General features: G+C 45.4%; 1 pseudogene; it reads left to right on the top strand.

Moving 5' to 3' along the window:
* LOC141107737 (olfactomedin-4-like) overlaps window positions 1-5,797 on the top strand; it is a 28,513-nt pseudogene extending 22,716 nt beyond the window's left edge.
* Window positions 5,798-6,000: the final 203 nt, after the last annotated feature.

Consider the following 6,000-nt stretch of genomic DNA (forward strand, 5'->3'; position numbering starts at 1 on the left):
GTTAAGGACCCTAGTGGTCCTGCCTACATACTGTAACCCACATGGGCAGGCCAGTAGGTACACAACCCCTACAGTTCCACAAGTAATAAATTCTTGTATAGTGAAGGATTTTGTTGTAACATTGGATTTGAAAGATGTGGTTCTAATGGTTTCTGAAGTCTTAAACACTTTACATCTTTTACAGGGAAAGAAACCTTTCAGGTTTCCAAACATGTTCACTTTAGGGGGTAAGTCAATTGCACTGGGTGCCAATTTATCTTTCAGGGTATAACCTCTTCTGTATATCACATTAGGTTTATCTGGAAGTACTGGTCCCAGAATTTGGTTTCTTCATTATTATATTCACCCACCAATGTTGGGAAGAAAACGTAGTAATAAAAGCCCACTTAAAGAAGGAATTATCTTGCTTCTTAGTTGTACTGTTTTTAGGCCTCAGAAGTTGTTCTCTATCCATAGTAGTAACATTCTGGAGATCTTCTTCAATCGACTTGGGATCATATCCTTTGTCGAGAAACCGATCTCTCAGGACAATGGCTTGAGTTTTATAGTATATAGTAATTTTTTTATAGTAAATAGGGCCAATTTTGCAGGGTAAGAAGAAATTGCTCTTGGGTAGAAGACTATAAAGGAGTTCTCCCTCCGATCTGTCGCTGTTCTCCTCCGGCCGAACGACCACTGGCTGCACCCCAGAGGGTCCTGCTCTGGTTGCCGGGGGTCTGCGTTGCTGTTCCCGTCCTTCTCTCCGTCCTGTCACGCCAGCCCCGCTCGCTGCCCGAATTGATGGGCTCCTGGTCCTTCTCCCGGTCCAGGCATCCGTTGCTCACTCTCTGTCCGCGCTCACTGCCGTCACAGCGCTCCTCATGGTCCTCCCTCTGATAAATGCGGGACCTCAGGCCGCCCCGACCGCCTGGCCAGCATCCCGAGACACTGCTCCCTTTCGCTGGGCCGACTGGCTGCTCTGACCTTCTCCCGCAGCCCTTGCTGTCCCCTCCTGGCATCTGCGATGAGCGGGGGGGGTCGGAGCCATGTGCTGTACTGGGCTCCCCCATCCCTGCGCTCCTGCCTCTGCACTGTGTCCTTCTTAAGACCCCATTCCTGGATCTGGTCACTGGGGGGTGGTGGGAGGTTCTCTCCCTCTCATATGATGCTGCATATTGCCCCTGACCACCAGGAGAGGTGTCAGGGCTGAAGTGCTGCTGCGGTAGTGACCGCTGAGCATGTAGAGCCACTGGTCCCCCCGTTCGGTGCCGCTCTCACCTTGTTTTTAATGGCTACTACCTGGGCCTGTAGCCAGTCTGTGCCTTGTCCTGCCGCCGCTCGTAGCTTTGCGCTGAAGTATCCATCGCTGCCATTGCAGTGTTCATAGCCAGGGGACAGAGCGGTGAGAGCGTGTGGAATCTTCTCCTCCGCCGCTCACCAGTGACGTCACTCCCCCTCCTTCCTCCTAGCATACTAGCCTGAGCACCTCCCCCGCTCCGGCCACTCCCCCTTTCTTAAAGGGGACAAATTTGTCTCCCAGAAAGCATGACTGTGCTATCCACACCTGTCATGCCGTCCCTAAGCCAATCCTTTTCTCTCCTTCTGCTCTGGGACTCTCTGTTTCATCACCAACATCCTCATATGACTGCAGCCTCATCCCAGTCTCCCTCTGAAGGACATCCTGACTATCTTGCCACTCTGAGGTTTTTAAGTCCTGTGACACCTTGCTGTGCTTTGGGCCATTTCCTTCCGACCATTGTTTACCACAGTCCTTCATAGATCTTAGAAGTTCCTCAAACCTCAGGAAATCTTCCCCAGAATTACCCTCCCGAACCTGTAGGGGGCCTAATTCTGTTGTACCCTTTACCTCTTCTAATACTGGCTTACCATTCCCAATCTCATTACAAGGAGGAAGTTGGAAAGAGTCCAGCTGTTCTATGGTGGTGTGAGTCTACATCTCCCTCACTAGAATGAGCCTGGTGGATATCGGCAGTAGGCAACGGATGATCCTGTGGTTATGTGAGTAAATGACCCCAGTGCTGAAGAGTAGTGACTGTGTATAGCTTTTAAACTCTGGAAGGAGTACCAGTCACCATCAGCTTAGAGATGCTGTGGGACATTCATTCCTTGTGTACAGTGCTGCCAGAAAGTTAAGGAGTCCTCAAGGTATACAGTTCTACAGTTTATCTGGGTATCCCAAGCTCCCTCTCTAATCTAAGTTCAACATTCCCAATAAAAACGCAAAAAGTAACTCCTAGACTGTTCGCGTTGGAGCCAGTGGAAGAATGAAGAAAATGCTGTGTGCCTGGCTTTGTGTGCTCTATGGGTGAAATGGGACCAAATTCACCAGTGGTTCTTATAGGGGTACACTACATAAATAAAATATATATATATATATATATGTATGTATGTATATATATGTATATGTATATATATAGGTAGGGTAGGTCTTGCAAAAGCCCATTTCAGTGTGAGTCTAAAATCCTGTATTAAGAAGCTTTTGCAGAGCAATTTGAAATTTTCCCTCTTTCACAAAATAACATTTATAAAAACCATACAGAAGTGACAGAGGACTTACAATAACACTCAATCAACCTTTTTTTTTACCCATATGCATCACCATTCATGGCTAACCAATATAATCCATAAATAGAATATGTTTGTATTTTATCAGACTGATTTACCTACAGATATTGTAAGCCTCGGAAGCAGTGGTGGCCAGTCCATAGGGGGTGCCCGGGCAATGCCCCCCAAAACTAGTGACAAAAAAAAAATTAAAAAAGTTCTTTAAATTCACTGTGCTGGGGTGCCAGCCATATTGCACTATGGAAGCGTCATGCCAATGCAATCCCGTGATTGCAGGCGAGACGCTACATTTGTGGGGTTTTGTGTTGCTTTGTGGCGCAAAGCTAAGCGCCTCTTCACTCTCATTGGGTCAGTCTTCTGTCTGTCTGCCTATCTGACCATTAGCACCGCCGTAGGACTTGGGTGGTGCTTTAACCTGGGCAGCCGTGTCACTTTTGGTTTCTATGCCAGTGGGAAGTTGACTCCATGAAGCAAGAATCAAGGTAATGTGATCTGACACTCTGTCAGTGTCTGTCCCTCCACATACCTTGTAATGTACCTTGTAATACCTTGTAATGTTCTCATCCTGTGATGATGATCTGTGATCGGACGGTAGAGGGAGGGGGGAGGGGGGTGCCCTGCTTCTTCTTTGCCCGGGAATTAACCTCCATTCACCCAGCAATCTGCAGGAGCATTTATATGTGTACCATGAGGGGTCCCAGTACTGTGTCCAGCTACAGCCATCATATATAGTATATAGTATCCTCACCTTCACCAGGTCTCTATCTCTCTCTTCTCGCTCTATCTATCTATCTATCTATCTATCTATCTATCTATCTATCTATCTATCTATCTATCAGGGGCGGACTGACCATTCAGGCACTCGAGTACTGCCCGAGGGCCCCATGCCACTAAGGGGCCCCCATCAGGGTTGCCAGCCTCAATAAAACCAGGGGCGGTATGTAAAAATCTGTGTTTTTTAAAAAATCCCAAGATTATAGCTGCCTCGCCTCTCCAGTACCTCTTTCGCCTCTTTCAGTGTGTGTATGTGTATTCTGTGTGTGTATACTGTGTGGCCCCATAATCTCCTATTGCCTGGGGGGCCCCATAATCTCCTATTTGCCGGGGGGACCCATAATCTCCTATTTGCCGGGGGGCCACATAATCTTCTCCTATTGCCCGGGGGCCCCATAATCTCCTATTCCCGGGGGGTCCCATGAGTTGTCTGTCCACCCCTGCTATCTATCTATCTATCTATCTATCTATCTATCTATCTATCTATCTATCTATCTATCTATCTATCTATCTACCTATCAATCTGTCTGTCTGTCCGTCTGCCTGCCTATCGATCTGCCTGACTATCGATCTGTCTGTCTGTGTACCTATCTGCCTGCCTATCGATCTGTCTGTCTGTGTACCTATCTGCCTGCCTATCGGTCTGTCTGCTTATCGATCTGTCTGTGTACCGATCTGTCTGCCTGTTGATCTGTCTGTCTGTGTACCTATCTGCCTGTCTATTGATCTGTCTGCCTATCGATCTGTCTGTCTATCGATCTGCCTGCCTATCGATCTGTCTGTCTGTGTACCTATCTGCCTGCCTATCGCTCTGTCTGTATGTCTGTCCGTCTGTCTGTTTGCCTATCGACCTGTCTGTCTATCGATCTGCCTATCAATATGTCTGCCTATCGATCTGTCTGTCTGTCTGTGTACCTATCGATCTGCCTGTCTGTGTACCTATCGGTCTGTCTGTCTGCCTATAGATCTGCCTGCCTATCGATCTGTCTGTCTGTCTGTCTGTGTACCTATCTGCCTGTCTATCGATCTGTCTGTCTGTGTACCTATCTTCCTGTCTATCGATCTGTCTGTCTGTAGGCCCTATCAAGGGCGAGTGACGGGGGGGTGTTGGTTGGTCGGGGCTATGTTTGCGCCCCCCCAAAAAAATTAAGCACCAGCCACCACTGCTCAGAAGCAACACCTTGTCAAATGTCTGACATAACAAAGCATTCTTAGCAAAGTCCTAGCTGACTCAGATTTTACATTTTGCTGCATTTATATTTTGTTTACCTGTTAAATATTTATATCCATCTGTTCCTTTTGCAGGTACTTGTGAAGATGGACAAATCATCAACAACATCAGTGAACCATTTGTAGTTCGACTAAACTGGAGGGGGGGCAGTTATTACTACGGAGGATGGGGGAGAGATTCACTACTAGGCGCTGATCAGAATTTCCAGTGGGTGGCTCCTCTAAAAACTGATGGAAGGACTATGGATTATCTGGCCCCCTACTTTTCATATAATGATCTCACACTTCATATAGGTCCACCACCAAAGTCATTTTCATCATCTGAATATGGTCAAGGTGGTGGAATGATCGTGTACAATAGCGCGTTGTACTATAACTGCTATAACACCGCGAACATCTGTAAATACGACTTGACTAAAAATGTGATCACCCGATCGGCTCTTCCTGGTGCCACATCCAACAACAGGTTTTCCTACTCACACACTGCGTTTCAGGACATTGACTTCTCAGCTGATGAAGAGGGTCTTTGGGTCATTTATTCAACTGAGGAGAATGTTGGAAATATTGTTATCAGTAAACTTAATGATACTACTCTTGCAGTACTGCAGACCTGGAACACCAACCAGTACAAACCTGGCGTCAGCAATGCTTTCATGGTGTGCGGGGTCTTGTATGCCACTCGAGCCCTCAGCATTAACAAAGAGGAGATCTTCTACATGTATGATACCAAAACTAATGAGGAAGGGAAGTTGAGTGTCCCATTCATTAAGCGAAAGGAGAACATACAAAGTCTATCCTACAATCCTAATGATCACAGGCTCTACATGTATAATGATGCCTTCATTTTCCATTATGACCTCTCTTTCACTTCACTATCCAAACCAAAATCTAAAATTATACATTCCAAAATAAACCCGATCCAAACCAAATAGATCAACCAAAATAAAATGAATACAAGCGACTCCATGTTATATGTTAGATGTTTTAGGACATCCATTTTCTTTAACTATGATCACCCCAGACCAATCATAAGAAAAAAAGTTATCAATGTGTGAAGATTTCTAGATTCTGACAGTCCCTAGAAAATCAAAACACATGAGAATATCACTGATTATTATGCAAGCGAATATTTAATCTCTGTCAACATTTGTTCTGAATGAAATGTAATGATAACTGAATTCTATGTAATTTCTCATTAAATAAAAGCAAATAAATAAACACTTTAGCATGGCATATGGTGTAAATGAATTTTTGTTGTTTCTTCTTAAATGCTGAAATTTGCTACCTCAACCTAATCTGTTCATCAAAACTTTGAGTTTCAACTGATCTGAGATTGGGCCTCAATGTGGAAATTCAGGGGGGACTTTTTTTCTACTGTAAAAAGAGCGGAGAAAAGTACTGTATATATAGAACCTCTGTCAGATTGTTATG

The sequence above is a fragment of the Aquarana catesbeiana genome, linkage group LG09, assembly GCF_042186555.1.
Source record: "Aquarana catesbeiana isolate 2022-GZ linkage group LG09, ASM4218655v1, whole genome shotgun sequence".
Taxonomy (NCBI): domain Eukaryota; kingdom Metazoa; phylum Chordata; class Amphibia; order Anura; family Ranidae; genus Aquarana; species Aquarana catesbeiana.